Below are 26,283 nucleotides of genomic sequence, written 5' to 3'. Positions count from 1 at the left end.
ACTCGCCACACTTTGAAGGTTTGTGCTCCATTCTAGGGGCCAACAACCCTTTCTAGGGAGCCCTTTTTTGCGCAAAGGAAAGGGAACTCTCCCCGGGTGAAGCCAGCCTATCTCTTAACGGCCGCTGACCCATGTTGAACCGCTGTTCACATGGAAACCTCCTCCCCATCGACTCTCCAGGCTTGAATGCTCATGCTCCACTCTAGTGGCCAACCCATTCTAGGGAGCCTTTTCCAGCACAAAGGAAAGGGAACTATCCCTGGGTGTAGTCAGCCTATCTCTTAATGCCTGCTGACCCATGTTGAACCTCTGTTTATGGAAACCTCCTCCACGTCGACTCGCCACACTTTGAAGGTTCGTGCTCCATTCTAGGGGCCAACCCATTATAGGGAACCCTTTCCTGCACAAAGGAAAGGGAACTCTCCCCGGGTGTAGCCAACCTATCTCTTAGTACCCATTGACCCATGTTGAACCAGGGCCGCTGTTCACATGGAAACCTCCTCCATGTCGACTCGTCACATTTTGAAGGTTCGTGCTTCACTCTAGGGGCCAACAACCCTTTCTAGGGAGCCCTTTCCTGCACAAAGGAAAGGGAACTCTCCCCGGGTGTAGCCAGCCTATCTCTTAGTACCCATTGACCTATGTTGAACCAGAGCCACTGTTCACATGGAAACCTCCTCCACGTTGACTCGCCATGCTTGAAGGCTCACATCGATGTAAATGTTTAATAAGACAGTGATTCAGGAGCTCCTAACACCAGCTCCTCTCATGCCGACACCATCTTGGATCTCCCCACTCGACTTGCTCCTTATCCTCAGTCTTTCGCAGCCCTTCCTGAAACAGGTCATTTCATTACCACAGTCTCTCTCTGTCTTGAGCCACATGCGCCGCTACTTTACTACTGAACTTTCAGTCTAAGTCTTATGAGCCCAGGATTAGAGTATCGTGTACTCCATTAAAGAGCGAAGAACCCCAGCAAAAGTAAAGGTAAAAGTTTATAAGGCCAGGGCCCAGGTGGCCTCTCCCATTCCAATGCTGATGGTTGGTTTTCCAAAAGCCATCTTACATAGTGGATTTCATTAATGACAAGAGGCAAGTGATAGCTTAGAGTGTAAGCAATTTATTGGACTCTGTCCTCAAAAGCTCCTCAATTAATTGATTAATCCATAAGCTGCCACTCACCTTTTGATATTTTTGCTACACCAGACTAACATGGCTATGCCTCTGAAGATTTTCACCACTGGATTGCATTGTTATTACTCAATGAATCTTGGCCATCATATTTAAGTGCTATTAATGCTTTTCATAGTGTTAATTCAGGAATTAGCACAGTATAATAGCATAATTCTCCTGTGCCAGATGGTAAGTACAAAAAGTTTCCAAAGCATCAAATGGTCTGACAGAGGTTACCCGTGATGTTTTGATTGGATTGTTCTATTATCTGAACAAGCCTGCCAAAATAAAGCACCTGTTCAATAAAAAAAAGTGTGCAGAAGCTGCCAGTCTGTAACAAGAGAAGGTGAAAATGCAGTGACAAGTTAGACATTTATGCCTTTGCATAAATGTCTCATCATATCATCTTCAAAAAAAGTACTGTTTTATTTTGGGTTACCTAATGTCCTTGAATATTCTAGGCCATTCCTGAATGCTATTGCCAGCTGACAGTCTAAAATAGCCATCCACTCTAAATCAAATATTTCAAAAAGAAGATTGAAAATGTATAGAAAAAATAATCTTCCCGTAAGATTCATAAATGTACGCACAGTTGATTTCTCTTGGAATATATCTTTCTGATGTTACCATATAGCTTCTCTTTAGATGAATACATTTGCAAACAAAAACTGAAGTGATCTCAATTTTACCCTTGCAATACATTACATTTCAATGAACCACTAGTAAAAATCCTTTAAACTTCTGAGATTACAATTGCACAATGATAAAATTGCTCAAATACATTATTAGCTTCATTATAATATGAATGACTCTCACTGTCTCTTTTCAGACATACATTTAAAGTAGTTCTAATGACCTCTGCTATATCTAGAATAGGGGGTTTTTCTTTCATTTTGATTTTAAGATAGCAGGCTATATTCAGTAGTAGAGATGTGATTCAGCCGAACCTTTTGGTTCTGCCTTTGTTATCAGCCCGCTGCAGGAAATTTCATTTTCCCATGGTTCAGGCCGATTTTAATTCGGCTGCCCCCGAAACGATATCCGAAACCCGCCCCGACCCTTCCAATTTAATTAATTAGAATGGGGTTGTAAAAAAAATATAAAAAATCCACCCCAACCCTTCAAATTTAATTAATTGCAACCCCCCCCAACCCTCCAACCCCCCCAAAACTAGCCAAAATTCCCTGGTGGTCCAGTGGGGGTCCCGGGAGCGACCTCCCACTTTCGGGCCATTGGCTGCCAGTAATCAAAATGATGCCGATGGCTCTTTGCCTTTACCATGTGACAGTCTATCGGTACCATTGACCAACCTCTGTCACATGGTAGGAGCAATGGATGGCCGGCATCATCTTAAAAAATGGCACAGACCATCCATTGCTCCTACCATGTGACAGGGGCCTACCAATGGCACCGATAGCCCCTGTCACATGGTAAGGGCAAAGGGCCATCAGCGCCTTTTGATTAGTAGTAGCCAATGGTCCGAGAGGGGAGATCACTCCCAGGACCACACTGGACCACCAGGGACTTTCGGTAAGTCTTGGGGGGAGGAAGGAGGGCAAGTCTTGGGGGGTCAGGAGAGTGGGGGGTTGCAATAAATTAATTTTGAAGGGTTGGAGAGGGTTTGGGGTTTTTGTTTTTTGTTTTTTTAATGTGCCCTTTCTCACACACCCCACAAAAACGATAAGAAAACCACACACAATTTTGTGGGTTTTCTTATCGTTTTGTCCCCCCCCCCCTGAAATGCGACAAAATAGAAAATATCGTCTCTATTTCCTATTCTGTCACAAACGAATGCACATCCCTATTCAGTAGTGCCTTGGCATTATTGAGTATATCACCAAAGTTAGCTGGATACGTTTGTCTAGCTAACTCTGCTATTCAGGCAGTGACCAAATATGGTCCTCAAAATGAATATATTAAGGCCAGGATCTGTCAGAGCTCTTGACACTTATTGTTGCCTTGTTGCCTCCCGGACCCCCGCTGGACTTTTGGCAAGTTTTGTGGTGGTCAGGAGGCCCCCCCCCAAGCTGGCCAAAAGTCCCTGGTGGTCCAATGGGGGTCCCGGAGCGATCTCCTGCCCTCGGGCCATCGGTGCCAGTAATCAAAATGGCGCCGATAGCCTTTGCCCATACTCTGTCAAGGGGCTACCGGTGCCATTGGTCAGCCCCTGTCACATGGTAGGAGCACAAGATGGCGCTGATGGCCATGTGACAGGGGCTGACCAATGGCACTGGTAGCCCCTGTGACATAGTAGGTCAAAGACTATCGGAGCCATGATGAAACCGGTACCGAGGGTGTGAGAGTGCAAGGGATGGCTCCCGGACCCCCCGCTGGACCACCAGGGAGATTTGGTAAGTCTTGGGGTGGTCAGGAGGATGGGGGTTTTGTTTAAATTGATTTATTTAGACGGCCAAATAATTCGGCGAAGATTCTTGTATTCGTGGGGAATCGCGATACGTTTCGCTTCCCCACGAATACAACGAAAATGGCAACATCCGTTGCGGATTGCCACTACATAGGGACCAAATGCACACCCCTACAGTGTACCTAGAAACCTTTAAACATTATTAAACATCATAAAAGGAAGCTTTTTCTCCTCGGAGACTCAGTCATCAAAGGAACCAATTTGGGAAATCATTTTGAAGGGGATGTGAGAGTTAAATGCTTTCAGGGATCCTCAACCAGTAGAAATACCAACCAGATAGTCATTGAAATTACAGAAGAAAGTAGAGAGACTGAAATCAATGTTATCATCCATCTGGGGACCAATGACATTTGCAGACATGGTATCCTTGAAGCTAGAAAGATTTTCAAAATATAAGGAAAAATATTAGACACATGGCAAAAACCATTGCCTTTTCAGAAGTAAAAGCTGCTCATGGAAAGGGGAAGGAAAGGTTCTGCCAAATAAATAACTTCAATTTTGGGCTCAAAAAATGGTGTAAAGAAAGTAGTTTAGGATACATTGGAGGCTGGAGTGTTTATGGAGCAACAGAGGTAAGGATGTTCTACATTCATCCTTGGAAGAGAAGAGGATGCTTAGCAAGAAATTCAGATCATACATTATCAGGCATTTAAATTAGAGGGTGGGGGTGGCAATAGGTGGCCAACGAAAGTGATAGGAGAAAATAATCAAATCATTCAGCTCAAAAAGGAAGAAAGAGTACTAGGAAAGGCATCAAAATAAGGGAGAAAAGTTGGAAAGCTGAACACAAATGCTCATAGTCTGGGCAATAAAATCACAGACTTGCATACCCTAATGGTGAATGCAGACTTGGACATCGTTGCTGTTACGGAGACATGGTTCACTGAGTCTCATGATCGGGTTACAACCATCCCGGGCTATACCTTATTAAGGAAAGACAGAGAGAGCAGGAAAGGGGGAGAAGTAATTCTTTATGACAAAAACAATATCCAAGCAACTGAAATGCAACGGACATGGGGTAGAAAAGAAGCATTATGGGCCATCCTAAAAAAGAAGATGGTGCTTCTATTTATATCAGTGTTTTCTACAGGCCTCCAATTTAGATATGAAAGCTGGACAGAGATCTGGTGAAAGACATCCAAAAGGTGGGAAAGAAGGGAGAAGTTTTGCTCATTGAAGATTTTAATCTGCTGAATGTTAATTGGAGCTTACCAGCTGCAGAATCTACAAGAAGTAGAGAGATAGTGGATGTACTTCAAGGAGCTCTTATCAAGCAAATTGTAATGGAACTCATGAGGAAGGGTGTGATTTTTTTTTGATTGGGCGACTAGATAATTGGATCAAGGAAGAGCACATGATATGATTTACTTGCATTTCAGCAAAGCTTTTCATATGGCCCCACATAGGAGGCTTGTGAATAAAATGAGAAATTTGGGACTCAGAGCCAAGGTAGTCCAGTGGACTACAAACTGGTTACCTGACAAGAGACAGCATGTAAAGGTAAATAGAACCTACTCTGAATAAAGAAGTGTGTTAAGTGGAGTGCCACAGGGGAGCTGGGATTCAATGCCAAGAAGTGGAGTGTCATGCATCTGGGGTGAGGTAATCCAAAAAAGTTGTATGTGATGGGGTAAACAACTAATGTTTATGGACAGGGAGAAAGCCCTTGGGGTGCTAGTGTTTGGCTATCTGAAAGTGGTGAAGCAATGTGTATATGTGATAGCTAAATCCAGAAAATTGCTGGACTCCATAGAAAGAGGAATAACCAGTAAGAAAAAAGAAGGGATAATGCCCTTGTATAGGTCCTTGGTGAGGCCTAACCTGGAGAACTGTGTTCAGTTCTGGAGACCGTATCATAAAAATAATAGAGACAGGACAGAGGCAATCCAGAAAATGGTGAAGACAATGGTGTGGGGTCTGTATCTGAAGACTTATGAGGAGAGGCTGAAGGATCTGAAGACAAGGACATCAAGGACACCTGAAGATGAGGACATCAGAAAACAGGAACATTGGAAGATGAGGACATCAGAAGACAGGAACATCTGAAGACAGGGCAAATGAGGACGCAGGATCAGACGAGAGACCAGGAACCATGGATGAAGACAAGACAAAGGATCAGGAACCACAGATGAAAACAAGGGAATTCCCACGAGGAACAGAGAGCTTTGAAGAAGCTGGAATCAACGAAGAATCCAGGAGTGGACTGGCTTCTTGCAAAGGCGCTGAAGGACTGATGAAGGGCCCTCTTAAAGGGATGAAGAGGAGATGCACAGATGAAGTCATCAAGTGGGACTGCGGGGCTACTCCCACTGGGGCCATTTAAGAAGACAGGAGAGGCATGGCCGTGCACCTAGAAGAGGCAGGACCAAGGACAGCAGAGGTGGCGTCCATGCCACAAAGACAAGCAGGAGCGGCACTAGGCCACGAAGCTAGGACCTGGCATCAGTGGCAGCCTCCTGCCACTGGAGGAATGACGCTGGCAGCTCCCTGTCACCATTCAATGGGAAGATGACGTCAGCGGCCTCCAGGCCGCAGAGGCATAATGGTGGTGGCTCCGACCTCCGCAGAGCAAATGCAGCAGCCTACAGGCTGCAAGAGATGGCATCGGGGCAGTCTGGCAGTGGAGGGAAGAGGCTGCTTGAGGCTAGGCCCGCAAACAGCATTGCAACACTGCCATCACATTTCTTGCATGGCTCAGTCGATGATGAAGCCTCCTGAGGACGTGCTGCTCCACTTCCTCCAGCCCCCAACACTGATGGAAATTTAAGTTGTAGAAAGGCCAAAGGGTCACCTGGCAAGGTAAATACCTTCCAAATTCCTTTAAAATTGATCAACACGCAAGCTGGGTACAGGAGCTGGAACTGGATATGCTTTTAATGAAAAATCTTCTTTACCTCATTAAACACTCCTCTTTTCTGCACTGTCTCAGCACTACAGTCTGAAAACACAAACACCCATCAATTTTATTTTATTCCAGCCAGCCCAATTCTATTGCCCACTTAAGGATCCACTTCTTAGCTTGAAAAGAAAGCAGTTTGGCGATAATAGTATGAGAGCCATTCATGTTATTTTGAATCCCATATGCTGCACAGTGCACTCGCTCGATATTGAAGGCAGGAGCCAACTCATTGGGGAACAGTACCTCGTTCAAAAAGGAGTCTAGAAATGTAATCATATCACTCCTCTCTTCTGATTCTGGCATCCCAAGTATATGCACAATACAATGGCAGGATCGACCTTCCAAATCAACCACTTTTTCCTTCAGCTCCCCCACCAGCTTCCACAGAGCTGGCAACGTATTCCCACTTCCGATTCCCAGTCCTAACTGTCCAATACTCTTCATTCCAGTTCCTCTACTGTAGGGGAAATCTTATTAATTTTCTCTCCCACTTCCGCAATGGACACTTTCAGTACTCAGAGGTCTTTACCTAAATCCTCCCAGAGAGCCTTAATTTCCTTGAGGAAATGAATGTCCTGAGCCTCCATTGTGGTATATCCTGCTTCCATCACCAAAATAACCTCACACGGTGAAGCCCCTTCATCAGGCCCACTTGCATCCTTGTAGTAGTTCATTATCTGCTTGATCTTTCAGCAAACTTTCTTGTTCACCATGGACCCATGATTAAGAGCTCCATAGCTTAAAAAATTGAGGATAGGGAGCAGGATGGATTTAAATTATGCAGATGAAGTAGGGCTACTGATGGAGCTCTAACAGAGAGCAACCATCACCATTTGTTCCCTCTAGCGCCCCCCAGTAGAACAACTGTTAACCACATTTTGCACTATAGACCCCCAACTTAGGAGTCCACCAATAAGAGAGAATTTCTTTCATTACAACTAGCTTGTTAGAATGGAATGAACATGTTCTACCCTAGCCAAGAAAGGTAACAAATTAGAAGGAGCAACAGGCAATGCATTTAGGCCTATCCATAAACCATGAGGTGCTTTGGTGCATTCTTGTTTCAACCACAATGCATGCTCTAGAGCTGCATCATGTTGCAATGTACAGAGTTCAACAAATGTCACTTGTTAGGATTCTGTGAAGAAAGCAAAATAGTTATATTTGGGTCATTAAGCAAAGTCTGAGCTGCTCTTTGAACTGATGTGTATGTCAGGGAATTGCCTTTTTGCTTCAAAGAAGTCTTCTTTGGAATGTCTGGAACACTTCACCACTGCTAGCTGTTTGGGTAAAAGGAAAGCCATTAGTAAATCTTGTACTAATTGAGAGTTTTTAATGGGAAACCCAGAAGAAGTAAGAAAACCTCGGCTCTTCCATATGGCTACAAAATGTGGTACAACTCCAAAAGCATATTGAGAATCAGAACAAATGGTAGCTGTGACATCTTTAGCCTTCTGACAGGCTTTTGTTAATCAATATTACGTCAATATGAAATTGCCTTTAGATTAACTCTAAGAACTATAACAGAATCCTGACATTCATCAATATTTAATAACTCATGGATGACCTTCATAATGTCCTGCAGTATTTTGGGCATTACTGCTCCATTGTTGAACTGCTAAAGGGCCATTTTTAATCATTGGTTGTATACTGTCCAGTGCTCAAAAATATATATTTTTTCTTTTTTTCTTTTTTAAAACTCAATATTATATCATAACGCACAGTAATTTTAAAGTGCTTGCCTTTCACCAATATCACAACTCTATTTTAGATTCAGATACTTCCCTTGAATGAGTAGCAGAACTCAATTCAGCGCTATTCAAAGTGAATCCAACTATTTCTCCTGAGTAGATAGCAGAGCTTGGTCCCAAGCTCTGCTATGAGTTATATTAAATATTTATGAAAGTCGGGATTCTGTTATAGTTCTTAGAGTTAATCTAAAGGCAATTTCAAATTATGGTGCACTTTTAACATATGCCGACACCATCATTGGGACGCATAAGGATTATGAAGGTTGGGCATGGCTCAACTATGATGAGCATTTTCGGAATAGAATGACTGGCACTAAGTCTATAGGTTGGGGTATACATGATGTTAGTTTGTGGCTTAAACAAATGACCAATAAGGCTCAGCCTGCTGGTCCTTCCACTTCCAGTCAGCTCGTGCATCCAGTGGCTGGGGCCCCTTCTCAGGTCAGCCGGCCTTTTCATGGACAAGGTGCCGGTGCAGGACAGGGAAGTCCACATCTGGACCAGAAGTATATTGGCATTTCAACAGACCAGGATGTTTGTTCCTGATTGTAAATTCAATCATTTATTTTCCATCTGCGTTGCCGGTCACCCTTCCATAAAATGCCCCCACAAGCCGAGTGCGGGATATTCTGCTGCCCCCAATTAATTTCTCTTTTTGCAGAGCGCCTACTCCCATATCCGTGGCAAAAATGGCTCCCTGATTAAGTGTATATCTGAAGCATCGGGCTGCTGCAATGTTACGTGAAGGTTTTACTTTTGGCTTTTGTATCCCTGTGGTGGGTGTTCTCAAAGGTTCAAGTGCTAATTCTGTATTAGTCTGTAGGATGGAGTCTGTGGTCTGTCAGAAGCTGGTGGATGAGATAGCTTTGGGCAGGATAGCTACGGCTAGCCCCTTTTTGGAACTGCCTTATAAAGTGTAATTGGCGTTATCTCACCATTCTTTTTTCATTATTTCTTGGATTAAAATTCGCCATTTGGTTTTTCCTTTGGTCCCCCTCCCTTTTTCCTATAATAAATAGTGAGGTTATTATTATTTTTTTCCCCATGTGTAATGTGAGGCATTTAAAATACTCTATTTACATTTTCAATGCCTCACATATCTGTACAAGGTATTCTTGTGTCTTTAATATTTTTTGAAATTGCATAAAAATAAAATAAAAAACAAACAAACCCTTTTCTTATCTGTCCTGTATTTCTAAATCTTCAATGTTAGGGGGAAGTGTTCTAGTAGTAGGAAATTGGTTGCTTCACTGACCCAGTTACATGATGTAAGCAGGATTTGCGTGCACTTGTGCGCATAAATTTCAAATATGTGCACATGCTTTCAGCCTATTTTGTTAACTTCGTGGACCCTTGGACCGATCGGAACCGAAGGATGGAAGGCGGCTGAGCGGTACTCAGCACTGGTGCCGATCGGAAGGCAGCAGAAGCAGACTCGAGGGTGGCTGGCGGATGGAACTGCGGAAAGCCCTATGCGACCAAGGGCTTTGGCGAGGAGAGTGGAGACGACGGAGCTGGTCCAGTAGCGGGAAGGTCTTCGCCCTGGAAGCCAATCCTCCCCCGAGAGGAGCTCGTAGGAGTTCGGCCGCTGGGACTTAGGAGATTCACCCTGGAAGCCGGAGTCCCCCCAGGAGGAGCCCGTAGGAACCCGGCCGCTGGGACTTAGGAGGACCCGCGGGGGTCGAATCTGATGGAGTCCAAGGTTGAGTACCGAGGGGTCGTCGCTCGCCAGTCCAGAGTCAGGAACCAATGGATCACCGTAAGCCAGTCCGAGGTCGATAGCCGAAGAGTCAACGGAAGCCGGTCCGGGGTCAGAAGCCAGAGGTTCACCGTAAGCCAGTCCGGGGTCAGAAGCAGAGGATCGTTGAAAGCCAAAGCCGAGTCAGGAACCAGGGAGTCACCGAAGCCGATCCGAGTCAGGAACCAGGAAACGAAGAGAAGAAACAGGGAACGGAGCAACTGGGAGCAGGCAGGACCTGAGAACCTCGTTGCAAGGCAGAGAAGAGGAGCTACTGCAGGGCTTAAATAGCCCTGCAGCGTCTGACGTCATCGGAGGCCGTCCCCAGCTTCTCCCGCGCTGGCCCCTTTAAGATGGGAGCTCAGCTGCGCGCGCGCGCGCGTCTAGGGGCGGAGCCAGCCGTGGAGAGACGCCGGCTGCTCCGCCGAAGCGAGGACGCGACGGCAGGGGAGCCTGCAGGCCCGGGCGAGATGGAAACGCGCCAGGCCTGCGGCGGCAGAGGCCCCCGGAGGCGCGGGGAAGGCGGCCAGGAACCGGGGCTGCCCCGAGGTGAGCGGCGATTCCGGGGCCGACCCGGAATCGCAACATATTTGATACCATGTGCACATATACTCACGTATGTAATACAATGGCTGTAGCCATTATAACATAAGTGTGTATTTTTGTGTGCATGGTATCAAATAAGCTGATAGCACGTACATGTGCACCTTATTTGAAATGTATGAGCATATGTTGTGAAAATCCCACTTCCATCACGTAACAGGGAGCATGTTAAGGATGGGATAGGTGGTCGCTTGGATTTATTCAGGGCTGCAAGAGTGGGGGGGGGGGGTTGAAGAAACAAGATAGTGAAACTGGAAAATATATGATTGTTTAATAATTTGCCTTTGGAATGCATAAGAAACACTGCACTCTGAAGGTTTGTATATTTGGTAACTTTCATTAATAAAAATTTTTACACTAAAAGGGATACATGCCAAAGCCTAGGGATAGGACTTCCAAATCACCATAGTTTAGTTGTCTTCCTTTCCCCCATTAATCCCTACCTGTAATAGCCCACTGACTAGCCTAGAATATTTCTTTTCAGACTATAGCAGTAGTAAAGTTATGAGGCAGGGAACCCCGGAGGGCACAGCAAGAGTTATGTGTGTACTCGTGTGGCTTTGAAAATCTGTTCTCTGCATATGGCCTTAGTTGTGCACGAATCTCCTAGTTTGGCTGCATGACATGCTATTACATCACACACCATGATACTGGGTCCTGTGAAGTAAACAATTATCATGGAATATGATTTTTTCTTACGCAATGCAGATTATCAAAAATTTGCCTAACCTTGCTCCTCTTTTTATTGCAGCTGCTAACATACCATATTTTTGCAATAAATATAGCTATTTGATGAATCTAGGCCATTATTTGCCTGAACTGAAAAACTCTGCAACAAACCAAACCAAAAATCGACTCATTTATTGGGTAAACTGAATGTATAATCCTAATATTCCGTATGCAATAATCAGCAGGAAAACATTTGCAATACAATCCCTATTCAATTTCCTTACCCCCTTCTTCAACCAAAGTCTTCCTCTGTCATCACCCAATCTTCCATACTCATCACACATTTATTCTTTCATCTTAAATATACTCTCCTTATTTTAATATCTCTCCTTATTTATCTAAAGAAGATTCTGTTTTCTACCCCTATTAAGTGCACAATATTCTGCTCTGTTTGAGATTTAACTTTTCTGACTCCTCTCTCCGTATCTTTTATTCTGATAATTCTGCTTGTCTTCCCCAGTCTTTATTTTCTGTTCTTACCTTTTCTTCTACCTCCTTAGATAACCATATTGGTCTATTTTTTTTTTTTTCGTCTTTCCCTTGCTGATTTGCCTTATGCAGTGATTTGTTGCCTCTTTATATTTTGTTGTCCATAGTTCCTCTCTACCCTTCAGATTCTGAAAGGGCTTTCTCTACACAATCACTCATGCTCTTGAAGTCTGTCTTCCTGAAGTCCTGATCCAGTGTGGCCTTTCCTCAGGTGGATTCTTCTACTAGTTCACTGAAGAGTATCCTTTTCAGACATCACATACATCATGCAGCATATAACAAGAAAAAGAAATGTATGACTGCCAAGCAGTTCCCTTTTTCAGCTGTGTAAAGAGTAGCAATTATTTGCGAAAAATTTTAAATTGAAAACAGTTTTAGAAAGGATTACAATAATAATATATTACAAATTCTGAAATAATGTAATCTAATTTTTGCAGCTAACCTTTGCAATGATTAGAAAATGCATAGAAACTTTCTGCTTTATATAACCATTTATGGTATCAATATTCTGATGTACATTCTATAAAAGATGAATGAAACACAGAATCTTTAAATGATTCTAACTGAAATATCAATAAAACACCCCTGTTGTATCAAAACTGAAATAGGTGTTTAAATCAAATAAACTAGAAAAATGCATTTGCTGTGGTTATTATAAAATGTCAATGAACATAAAATAAAAAACAAAAACAAAAACACCACTAGTAAACCCTTAACCACCTCCTTGTCTGCCTTGGACCTGCTGCTCAAGCTTCCTAATTTTCCAAGCTGCATAATGAGGGGTGTAATTCCATGACAGGGCACATAAAATAAGAGAATATCTGATGCCTGTTTTGGAGCTAAACACCATTCTCTCTGGGTTCAAAATCAACTGTAGTCAAGCAATTGGTATTAGTGGATCAGATTAAAAGGCAGGAGATATATCTGTTCCTGCTGGATAGGGAAATATCCATAATAACCACTTATTTTCCATTTGTGACCCTGTGACTCCACCCCAGAGTTTCCTCTATGTGCATTACAGATGCCTCCCTCAAACTGTTGTAGATCTGCTCCTCCAGAGGGGAGGAGCTAGCAATATGTTGTAGATCTACTCCTCCAGAGGGGAAGAGTTAGTAATCTGTTATAATTCTGCTGCTCGGAGTTAGCAATCTGTTATCGAGCTCCTCCTGTAGGGGGAAGAGTTAGTAGTCTGATATGGATCTCCTCCTGGAGAGGGAGGAGTTAATAATCTGTTATCAATCCCTACTGCTAGGAGTAGCAATCTGTTATAAGTCCGCCAGGGAATTAGCAATCTGTTATGGATCCCCCTGCCAAGGGGAAGAGCTAACAAGTGTAATACTCCGTAGGCAGAGTTAATGATCTGTGGTGGGTTGGCTTCCCACAGAGTGGCAGTCAAATAATACCGCCCTAGTAGTGTAAGGGATGACACGAGGTAAATTGGTGAATCCCTGGGCCGATGGCAGATGACAGCGCCCCCAGGAGGATATCCTGAAAGGGACCACCGGCTAGGCTGGAGTATGGAGAAAACACAGATAGTTCTTTATTAGACAGGAAGTAGAACCACCAGAGGTGGCAGTAGTGAGCTGATGTGCCCAGCAGGGCTGAAGTCCCTCAGATACTGAAATTGTGGTCTCTGGGTTGTTGAGCTGTAGAGAGAGACTATAGATAGTGAGTAGACGGGATATGCTATATACATAACCAGTAGTACATGATACACTCACAATTGTAGAGATCTGTAATGGCTTCTATGCAACAGAGTCTTCAGTATATTTAGGCGAGTGTTGGTTCCTATATGCAGTCTGGAATGAGAACTCACAATATCTGTGTATGAGATGGCTTATGGAATAGGAGAGAGTCTTTGGAGGGTTTTAGGAACATAGACCCTCATGGAGCGAGTATCGGTTCCTATCTGCAATGTATAATAGTAATGCACAAGATATAGGTATATAATAGCTTCCGATATAGAAGAGAGTTGAGAAGGGATTTAGGAACATGGGCCCTTGTGGTGCGAGTACTGGTTCCTATCTGCAATCTACAATAATGACTCACGATCTCCGTACCTGCGATAACGTCTTAGACAGAAGGGAGTCTTTGGAGATTAGGAACATAGGCCCTCATGGATCGAGCACCGGTTCCTATCTGTAATAGAACTCACTGTGTTCACGTCTGCGATCGCTTCCAGGTAGTAGAGTCTCCTGAGCATTCAGGGATGTAGGCCCTTGTGGAGCGAGTACCGGATCCCGTCTTAGCAATCTGAAATCAAGAAGAGAGAGCGGGGCCCCCGAGGAGTGGGTACCCCTAGGTAAGGTAGTGGAGGCAGAGCAGTGGAGAAAGAATTCCCCCTTGCTAACTCGATTCATAGTAGCAAGCAAAGACCTTTTAAGGTGGAAGCAGACGCCCCCGAGGTTCGCACCCTTGCCGGTACAAACTGTGGAGCACACGCACGCACCCTTATGTCATCAGGAACATGGCTGATCTGCAGCATCAGGCCAGCCCGGGGATTCCAGGAAGTACGGCGAGGAGAAGCCACGGTAGCATCTGTCCATCAGACCCAAAGGGAGTCGCCACTAAGGTAGAGAGGGTAGAGCGAGGGCGAGAACAGGCACGAATGCAACACAAACTTACACCTTGCGAGTCGGCTAAGGAGGGATCACACACTCCACACCAAATAAAAAGATGTGAGGGGAGGATAGTTCAGTGTTATACTAAGGGGAGGGGTGAGGGGGGCAGACCGCCCCAGGTGACAACAGGGGGAGGGATGCCATTCCAGTCAGCAGGAAGTTCCTGTGGCGGTGCAGAGAAGTGACATGCAGGTGGGATTCCCACTTCCTGTTAGCAAAAGTGAGGTCAGGCGGAAGAAGAGGCTGGCAGTAGCAGAAGAAGAAGCCCTGTGGTGCCGCAGGCATTTCCTGGAGCCAGGCACAGAAGGAGAGGCCCTATGCTGCAGTTGGCATTTCTCAGAGTTGGCGGCAGAAGAAGAGGCCCTGCTGTGAAATCAGTGACTGAAGAAGAGCTCCAAAATGTGTATGAGAGAGCGAGATACTAGCCCTGTGAGAGTGTCAGAGTATGAAAGGGTGTGTGTATATGTGAGGGGGGGGGTGTGTGCATAAGAGGGTACATGTGTGTGTATGAGAGAGTGAGCATATATAAGAGTGAGTGTGTGTGTGCCTGTGTGTATATATATAAAAGGGTGCTTGTGTGTGTGTATGAGAAGGGTACCTGTATGCATGCGGGGGAGGGGTGAAAGACAGAGGAAGCAAGTGTGCACGTGTGTGAGACAGAGGAATCATTTGTGAGAGATATAGAGGAAGTAGGTGTGTGTGTTTGTGTGTGAGAGAGAGAGATGGTCAAAATGTGTGTCTGTCTCACACACTCAAGCTCCCTCTATATGTCACCAACCATGTATTTGTGTGTGAGACAGAGGGAGTATATTTTTTTTGTGTCTGTGTGTGTGTGTCTATGTGTACCATGACAATGTCAGGGTGACAGGTATAGAGAGTGAGGGATTTTTAAAATACTTATTAGTGTTAATTAATGGGTGTTAATTGATGTCTGCTGTTTTGAAATATTTTATCGATGTTTAGGACATTTTTAAAAATTCTCAAAGGAGCTTCTAATTATTGAATATTATTCTATTCATCAGCTATTTTGAAATGTATATTTTTTAGTATGGTTTTACTATTCTGTTTGATTTATATTTCTTGATTGTATTGTTTTGAGGAAGAGTGATTTTCTGCTTTTTCATTGTTGCACTGCATACAGAATCTGGCTTGTGGTTTCCAGTTCAGTTTTTGTATGCAAGTGTGTATTAGTGTATGCATGAGAGAGAGAGAGAGCATCAGAGGAAGCATATGTGTGTATGTTAGCATGTTTGACAGAAACACAGAGGAAGTATGTGTGTGTCTGTGTGTATTAGTATGTGAGAAAGACTGAGGAGGCGTGTGTGTGAGAGAAAGATGCAGCAAGCATGTTTGTGTGTGTGTGTGTGGGAGAGAGAGAGAGAGAGCTGCAGAGAAAGAGTGTGCGTGTGTCTCTCTCTCACATACATACACACTCCCTCTGCCTCTCACCAAGTGTGTATGTATGTGTGTGAGAGAGAAAGAGGGAGCATATTGTGTGTGGGCATGCATGCCCCAGTCTACAACAATCTTAGGATGGCAGATAAAGAGAGCAGGAGAATTTTAAAATCTTTATTAGTTTTCATTATTGGGTGCTATATTTGATGTGTCTGCTGTTTTGAAATATTGTATCGATGTTTAGGAAATTTGAAAATTATATATTGGGGGAGGGGTGTCAAAGGAAGTATCCTCCCTGGGTATGCCAATGCCAGTGGGCTAGCTGTCACCTCCAGGACATCCCTGAACTTTACACCATTGGAGTGGGGGAGTAACCTAATGATTAGAGCAGAGAAACCAGTGATCAAATCCCACTGTTGCTCCTTGTGACATTGGGCAAGTCCCTTTGCCTTTTATTGCATCATGTACAACATTAGATTATAAACCCTGTGGGGATAGGGAAATGCCTATAGTACCTGCATGTAATCTGCTTTGATATTCACTGTGAAGTGCCAAAAAGCAGAATATAAAAAATCTAGATGGTATTGAAACTATCTTTCTACAAATGGATGTCCACTATAGTAAGGAAACCCTCTGTGACTTGATACAGCTGATCTCAGAAGTTACACTAGAACACACCAGGACTTTAATATTGGGCACTTTCAATGTTCATGTAGGTGAGCCACTCTATCAGGAATTTTTAGTTTTAGATACCATTGGCCTTACTCAGTTAAGGAACAAACCCATAAGGCTGGTCATACCCTTGACCTGCTAATCACTCCCATGCAACTGCTACATGAAAATCCTCCAGAGAATGTAAAGACCCACCAACTATACGGGACTAACCACCACCTAATAATTTTTCAGTTCAAATCTGTTTATTGAAGGCATTTAAACAGAAAACAGAACCACAAAACACAACAGGAGTGGTAATGATATCTTGTAGCAGCATGACAGAGATATGAAAAGAAATATGAAGTAACATGGCACTTTCTCAGTTATGAAGAAAAAAGGAAAATGGAAAGTAGCAAAATTAAGTTATACAGAAAACAAGGAGGGATCATTAAATAATACCAATTTGGAATAAATAGAAAATAAATATAGTATTAAAGTATTAAATATTGATCCACTGACCACCATATTGTGATCCAACTTGCAGACTGCTACTACTTTTTCATATTTATAGTATAAACAAAAGAATTCCACCAAAAAAGAACATGTAAACTGCACACCTTTGTCCAAGTAGTTAAAAGCATTTGAACAGCAACTGAAAGCAAAAATTCCAATAATTTTGCTTGAGGATATGGAAGAGAAGGTTAGAGCACCAGTGAGTGGACTAAAGAGATTAAGCATGAGTTATATCTTGCCCCAAATGTCTTGCCAATTGTTAAAAAGGGGGCAATAAAAAAGAAGATGGGATAGCGAAGCTTTCAGGTGCACCATATGACCAACAAGCATGAGAAGGTGATAAGCCCGCTTTATGCAGTGACCAAAGGGTCCATACCACATGATGGGCTATAAAAAACATTGATTGGGTGAAATAAGATGATAAAGATGATCTCAGTGTAACCCCATTAGTGGTCCCAAGGAAAATCTTCCAAAGGATGAAGTAATTTATTTATTTACATGTACTTGTAGTCTGCATTTATTACCAAAAATTGTTTGAAGTAGATCAAAACGGTAAAAACAAGTACAATAAAAATTAAACAAAAAAACAAACATACAATAAAATTAAATCATTCAAATGCAGCCTCAAACAGATAGGTTTTAAACTGTTTCCTAAAGTGTTTATAATCTGTGATCAAGTGCAGATCTAAAGGAATAAAGTTTCATAAGCTGGGGGCTAGTTAAGAAAAAGCTTGAAGAATCTTGGTTATGAGACCAAGTTTTCTCTAAACCTGTACAATGGGGAAAACCTAGCATCTTTGAGATGTTTATAAATACAAGAAGTTGCATGTCCTTAGGAGGACCAGGAAAGCAAAAGTGTTGCCAACTTGGGGGTTTTAGAATTGGATTTTAAATCTACAGAACAGTGAAACAGTGAAAGTCTGGGAAATTGATCCCACGTTTATTACGTGAGATTTTCAACGTTCACAGAGCCATATGTGGGGATTTATTACCCCATAAAAATTGAGACAATATACCATCAACTTGAGTTTAAAATTTGTGATAAAAAAATATAGGTAGCATACTAAGAATACAATTAATCTGAGGTTGTATCCAATCGGCCCCACCAACAAAGGTGTAAAGGGGGCCACTGGGAAATAGTAGTAGTAAGCATATGGAAGATCTTATCCTGAGTCTTAGTTAAAGTCTATAACCAAATATTTTAGACCAGCAACCATCCATTGGAAGTTTAGAAAATAAGCAGAGAGGGTACTAGCATATACAGTACATTCAGAGGCATTATTTCAGATACACACCAATTAATATGGCAGCCTAAGAGCAGAGAAAAAAATGAAACATGTGAAAAATAATCAGCAAGATGTCTTCAGGATTCGTAGGGGCAGATTTTCAAAGGGTTATGCGCGTAACTTACATGCATAACCCCGAGAAAGTGCCCCTGCGTGCACCGAGCCTATTTTGCATAGGCTCGGCGACACGCGCAAGCCCCAGGACGTGCGTATGTCCCGGGGCTTTGAAAAAGGGGCGGGAAGGGGGCTTGAGCATGGGCGGGGTGCTGGTCCGGGGGCAGGACCAAGGCCTCCAGCATGGGAGCTGTGCCGGAGGATCGCGCGCCGGTAGCCGGCTGACGCTCGCAAGTTACGCCTGCCAGAGACAGGCGTAACTAAGACAACAAAGGTAGGGGGTGATTTAGGTAGGGCTGGGGGCAGGTTAGATAGGGGAAGAGAGGGGAAGGTGGGGGGGAGCAGAAAGAAAGTTCCCTCCGAGGCCGCTCTAATTTCGGAGCGGCCTCAGATGGAACAGGGAAAGCCATCGGGGCTATCCTAGAGCTCAGCGCACGCAAGGTGCACAAGTATGCACCCCCTTGCGCGTGCCGACCCTGGATTTTATAACATGCACGCGGCTGCACACGCATAATATAAAATCAGGTGTAGATTTGTGTGCGCGCCGGGTTGCGCACACAAATCTACGTCCGCGTGCATGTTATAAAATCTGGCCCATAATGTATAAAAGAACATTGGCAACATACATTGATAATTTATGCTCGACTGCTTGAAATTGGATACTTTTCACCAACATTTCCTGACATAGTGATTGTAACAATGGTTCTAAGGACAAATTGAGAAGATGTGGGGAAAAGGGACACCCCTGTCTTGTGCCATATTACAGAGAAATCTGCTCAGATAAAGATCTGTTAATATACAGCTAAGAGTGAGGGAAGAGATAAAACAGAAAGATATAAAAGATAAAGTGATGCCCACACCCATACCATACACTTAATAATAATTTATAATTACGCCAGCCTCTAACCGAGAAACCCAAATATGAAAATATTTCAAAATGTGTTTGCCCAACAGCAAACCTCAACCTAGAATCATTTCTTCAAGCCTTGCAATGTAGCAATAAAAGCATCTCCTCTACTTCCACCCTAGTAGACAACTGGAACACCAATCTGGAAACAGCCATCTACACAATTGCAACAACCCTTCAATACAAAATACCCAAATCCAACCCTTTGGTTCACACCTGACCTTTTAGAAATGAAGAGGCCTGAAAGAAAGCTCAAGTGAAAATGGCAGAAATGAAACTCAGAAACTAACAAATATGACTGAAAGAGATATCAATTAGCCTGTTGCAAAGCACTCACCATTACCAAAAAAAGCTACTATGCAAGATCAAGCATTCTGGATAATAAACAAACTCTTAGACCAATTGTAACAATCTAGCTGCATTCTTCATAATTGTTATATTCTACTTCAGCATGGACAGAGACTCAGTATTAGACAAATGGGTCACTTTACTATTTATATCACTGTTACGGGGGGACTTTTAAATTTGGAGTGAAGTGTCAGGGGTGGGGAAGGCTTGGGGTGGGCAGCTTAAGGTAAACCATCACATGTACAAACAGCACAGTTGACACCTGTGTACATGTGTACAAATCTACTTTTCTTTCAACTCTCTCTTTCTCTCTCCATTTTGTGAAATAACAGAGTGTATGATAAATTTATCGTACACCTAACCATGACCCTTTTTCTTATCATGGGCCTTAGTCCTGCAAAATTACGAATCTAGGGGTAACTTTGTACCTGAGGCAAGGGAGGATAAAGTGACTTACCCAAGATCACAAGGAGCAACAATGGGACATAAACACTCGTCTCCCCAATTTGTAGCCCATTGCTCTAACCACTAGGCTACTCCTCCATTCATATCCAAACTCCGCTGGGGAAAATACCAGTAACTAGACTATTTCAAATCTCTTCACATGCAGAACAAACACTACCAGCCCCTACTCTGACTATATTATGCCCATTATCAGTGGATGACATAAACTCCCTGTTAACATCTCTTATACCAAATACCTGCTTAGAAGATCCTTGTCCCTCCTAGCTAGTCAAGTAAGCTAAACATGGACTATTATCTTGTATCCAGATCATAACCATAATAGAAGCTCACGTCCAGCTGTGTTAAAAAGGACAATTGCAAATCCTATGTTAACGAAGATAAGCCTTGACCCCAGTGACCAAAACACCTACTGCCCTGTCTCAAACATTCCTTCTCCTAGGCAAAATCATCAAAAAGTGACATCATCCCAACTAAATGAACACCTGCTGATCTCTAACTCATGGACACCTCTCAGTCAGGTTTCAGACCACAATGCAGCACTGAAACCATGTTGTTAAGCTTGGTTGAAGATATCTATCTATGCATAGATGATGGAAAAAATTATAAACTGGCTACATCTGAACAAATTCAAACTAAACCCCTCCAAATCAGAAATGTCCAGACAATCCTCCTCTTTTAAGTTTGTGTAGTATGTGGTAGCTATAAGAAATTACCAGTTATTTTGCTTCCCTTCTCTCAGTGAGATAACATAAACCACAAGTTTAATCACAAAATTACTTAATTTGTAAGTATTATATAATTCTTCTTACCACCATGAGATCTTTCAGTATCCTCCCTGGGTATCACAAGATCACTCCAAAGTACATAACCAAGGGAATCCCTGGCACCTTAAGCTTACACCCAATGCACGATTATCTCCCAGGCCATTCCTCAGACTGGGATCTTGAATCTCTCCTCAATCTTCAGGATCAATGCCAGATCCCCTGGTAGTTTCCCCTTGATGGAAAAATATTTCTTCAGGCTTGGACCTTTCCTCTTGAAGAGGTAATCCACTGCAGAGCTCTGTCCTCGAAGAGAAACACTCTGAGTAACCCAGTCTTCTTGTGGGTTGATCCTATCTCCCCCTGCCAAACTTTGATTATAAGTATTATATAACCCTCAGAAATATTCCCTCTACAGGAAATCTTCCTTGTAGTTTCTCTAAAAAGACACATAACATGTTCCACAATATACAAAACTGTATAACCCTCCCAGTGGTTAACCTTGAAGTTATTCGGAATATCATCCATTCACAAGTCTTATTAACAATTTTAACGTTATGAAATAATAGCTCTACTAACATTCCAAAAATTGAATAATGAGGGTAATGACAGCTCTTCTCACATATTCCCATGTCTGAAGACTGCATTTTGACATACCACAAATGCATAGGAAGAGGTCAATGGGCTTCCCCACTCAGAAGTCTTTCCAAGGCCATATTCCAGTGATGCAAAGCCTATATTAATGCCCTGTGACAGAGGTAGAAAAAAGTAGATGATTAATAATGCACAAGAAGTGAACCTGTTTCAAGGGAAAGGATATATCAGGATATATTTTTACATGGAAAGGGTAATAGAAGAATGGAATGTGCTTCCAGAGTGGATGGCAGTCACTAAAAGTGCACCAATGTTTAAGAAGGCATGGATAAGCATACAGATGTCTGTATTCAAAGGCGTTTGGCTGGCTAATTTTGGGACCTATGTTTTAAATTTTCTGTGCTGCTGACCACACTGGCACCAAACTATGAACATCATCAACATGTCCCTACTTCAGCATTTAAAAGCTGACCTTGAGGCACTGTACACTCCATCTATTAACTGATTCCTGACTGCAAAAAATAAGCAGGATCTTGGGCTCTTTTTTCCCCTCACTTTCTTGAGCTGTTATTGAGCTGTTACTGTTTCCTGGTTTCCTGCTGGTGGCTAGTAGAGATGTGCATAGTTTTTTGTGTTCGTGTCGTTCTTCGTTTTTCGGCCGCCATGGAAAATGTCGTTTTTTTTCGGTTCGGGTCTTTTTTTTCGCGAAAAATCGATTTTTAGTTAGTGCGCGCTAACTCCCCGTTAGTGCGCGCTAACTCCTGTTAGCGCGCACTAACAAAAACCGTTAGATTTTGTTAGTTTTTGTTACTTTTTGTTAGTTTTTGTTAGTGCGCACTAACAGGACTTAGCGCGCACTAACGAGGAGTTAGCGCGCACTGACTCCCGTTAGTGCGCACTAATCGGAAAAACGAATTTTTGCGAAAAAACAGGAAAATCCTGATTTTTTTCGGGCTCCCTGAAACATGCCGAATTGGACAATTTCGTTGCAATTTTCCAATTCAGCAAAAACGAATGCACATCTCTAGTGGCTAGCCCTGTCCGCTACACTGCTGATATCATCAGTGGTTTCCCCATCTCAGCATTTAAAAGCTGATCCAGAGGAAGAGTTTCCAATAAGTGGGCCCCATTGAAGGAATGCATTCTTGGTGCACAGACTTACTACCACTTCCATCATTGCCTATTTTTGCCTCTAGTGGATTCTCGGGCCCCGGGAGGATGGGAACTCTGTACCTGCAGCATCAGTCTGTCATTGTGCCTCTGTTCCCTTGCTACCTGCTGCTACTCCCTTCAAGACCTGGATAAGCAGGTCAAAGGGTCACTATCAGCCTGGAGGGCCTCTTTTGTCAACCCGTAGGCATGGGAATTGATTTATCCAGATCCAATTTTGGTCCTGAAAAGCTTCTTACCCTGCACTGTTTAATTTTAGTCATTTCCTGCCTTCTTCTACCATGTCCTTCTAACCCTAGACCAGTAGGCTTAAGGGTGGGGAATGGAACACCACCCAGAAGCTGCCAGTATCATTATGGGCCCAGGGGTCCTCTTTTGTCAGAACACAGGCATGGGCCATCAACCATGGGCTGTCACCTAAGTCCAGAGCCCAAGGGTAACAACCTTTGGTATGTCCCTTAGTGAGCACCATGGGAGTCAGGGAACCATTTGTTATGTATATTTTTGCATGTATTTCTATTGTCGTTAAAGGATTTGTGCCGGGCATTTACTCTGTGGTATTAAAGATTGACAGGATGTATTTAGTTACTTCTTTTTTTGAGAGAGTCTTTTTGGGGGTAGGAGGAAATGCCAATTTTCAAAGGCTTTTGAATTGTCAATAGGTTTGACCCGCATTACGTGCACTTAATGAGGCTAAGATCAGATGGCCTACATGCTCATTCCAATTAAAATGAATACAGCAGGGAACTGTGATCAGGTTTCTGCTAATGCTTTGAATGTGGCATTAATTAGTGCTAAATCCATCATGAGTAAGTTACAGTAATTCATGATTTGATCATAACCTATACATTGCCTATTCTGTTTATTATTGAAACATGGGTGGGTGCAGGGAATTTGGTTACCTTGTCCCAGTCATGTCCTGTGAGTTTTTATTTTAGGCATACACAAAGATCAGATTGTAGAGGTGGGATTCTGGTAGTAATATACCAGACCATCATTGAAATAGTTGGTTACTGTTGGAGTGAGGCAGTTGATAAATATGGAATGTTTGGAAGTCACACTTAGTGGGAAGCTTTATTTGAAATTTTTATTGGTATATAGATCACCATCTGATGAATTAATTGGGTTTTCTTGGGGAGCTAACATCCATTTGGATTTCCCAGAGGGTGGGACAAAAATTTTTATAGACTTCCTGAGGGATATGGGACCACTTCAGATGACTAATGTTTCAACTCATAACTAGGGTCATATTTGAAATCTAGTTTTTGTGTCATCTCTACCTTGGGTTAAGGAGAGAATGTTCAGATTTATCCCAGTCGCTTGGACAGATTACTCAATTATAGAATTTCATCTGATGTATGCTGGAGGTATTCCACTGCCTCATCAAGTGAACATTCTTGCTAGGACTTTGGAAAGAGAGAATGTTGAGATCTGGTTCCAGTTTATATAGAACTCAAACTCGATTTTGCTTGTTTAGCTCTGGAATCCTCAGTAAAGCAATAGAAAGAGGTACTGGGCTCTCTGGTAGACAATGCAGCAGTTCTTAACTGCCAGAAGAATGACTCTTGGTATAATCATGGGTTTCTGCTGATGAAACAGCAAACTCGACAGATGGAACATAAATGGAGAAGGATTGCTCCATGTTTAATAGGAATTTCTGTGAAATATTATCAATGGAGAATTGGCAAGAGCTGAAAATAGATCCCCAGAAGCTTTTTCAGGGAGTAAAAATCCTGACAGCTCATCCTGGGTTCAAATTAAAGGTGCCCAATTCTTTATTGATATATGAGGATTTTGCAGGATGTTTTGAGAATATAGGGGTAGATTTTCAAAGGGTTATGCGCATAACCCTTTAACCCCCCCCCCTTCCCCGTGCACGCCAAGCCTATTTTACATAGGCTCGGTGGCGCGTGCAAGCCCCGGGATGCACATATGTCCCAGGGCTTGAAAAAGGGAGCGGGGAGTGGGCGGGGCAGTCTGGGGGCGGGTGGGGTGGGAACAGAGCCTCCAGGCACAGTGGTCATTTGCCGTTGTGCCTGGGATCGCAGGCCAGCCATCGCCGGCATGCGCAACCTACGCCTGCCCAGAGGCAGGCACAACTTAAAAATTAAAGGTAAGGGGGGGGTTAGGTAGGGCTGGGGGGGCGGGTTAAGTAGGGGAAGGGAGGGGAAAGTGGGAGAGGGCTGAAGGAAAGTTCCCTCTGAGGCCACTCCGATTTTGGAGTGGCCTCAGAGGGAACGGAGAAGGCTGTGCGGCTTGGCTCATGCAAGTTGCATAATTGTGCACCCCCCTGCGCACGCTGACCTGGATTTTATAACAATTGCGCGGCTGCGCGCACATGTTATAAAATAGGGCGTAGATTTGTGCAAGCCGGGGTGCACGCACAAATCTACACTTGCGCCTAGTTTTTAAAATCTGGCCTCAGTGTTGACTATCCAGGTAACTTTTAATATGACTGGTTCCACTGAGTCTGCAGCTGCAGGATGCAATTTCAATATATACAGTAGCGAGGGTCAAACCTATTGACAATTCAATGGCATGTGTTGTAGCAATTTTCAAAGGCTTTTGAATTGTCAATAGGTTTGACCCGCATTACGTGCACTTAATGAGGGTAAATGGGCTTTTGAAAAATTGCTATGATAGTATGTTAAATGTACATTTTCCTTTGAAAATTGCCTTGTAAGAGTGCAACAACTTGTCTATTGGACATTGTGCAATTAAAAAGGTTATAAGCATTGAAACATGAAATGGCACATATAATTAATGCCACCTTAGCCCTGGTCAATTACCTTATTCTCTATAAAAAGGTGTGATAAGACGTTGTAGAAGAAGGAGAGGATAGATTCTGAGCAATTGGTGAATTACCAAGTGGTTCCAAGCCTCCCATTTTTAAGTACGGTAATAGAGAAATCAATTTTATCAGCAGGTATTGGATTATCTAGCTGAGGCTGGCACTTTACATCCGTGCCAGTCCAGATTTGGGGCAGATAATAGTATGGAGCCTCAGTTGCTGGTTCTGGTCAATGGTGTCAGAATGCAGGCAGACAGAGGAAGGAACTTTATTTTGGTCTTACTTCACCTGTCTGCTGCTTTTGACAGTCTGCTTTTACAGCAAATCTCTGAGGTTGGCTATTGAAGAATTGTATGGGATTGGTTCTCCTCATTTTTGTTTGGGACAATTCAAATTCTTAAGAAATCACAGAATTCTCTGGTAAACTGTGGAGTTCCACAGGAATTAATACTGCCGCTGGTTCTTTAAAATGTTTATTTAGCACCTCTAGTGGATATTGTCCTCAGGTATGGCATTGTATGCCATCTGTGTGCAGATGATATATATTGCTCAGGTGGATTATGATCAGATGGTTGCTATGGCAAATTTAAATTTATATACCACACAAAGGAAACACTTATTTGCTTTATCACAAATGACCCATTTCTTAATACATTATTGTATACAAACACATGTTTTAAAAATACCCCCCCATATTCCCCCTCATAATCTCATTCACACATACACCATTCACACATTTGAGGGTTTTAGGAATATTGTGGGTTTTAGGAATATTGTGTGAATGGTGTATGTGTGAGTCAGAGTCTACCTTTAAGGACACTATGGCGGGAAGCTCAGGGGTGTTTCCTATTGATGAC

The sequence above is a fragment of the Rhinatrema bivittatum genome, chromosome 2 (assembly GCF_901001135.1).
Source record: "Rhinatrema bivittatum chromosome 2, aRhiBiv1.1, whole genome shotgun sequence".
Lineage (NCBI taxonomy): Eukaryota > Metazoa > Chordata > Amphibia > Gymnophiona > Rhinatrematidae > Rhinatrema > Rhinatrema bivittatum.
This window is presented reverse-complemented; position numbering follows the sequence as displayed.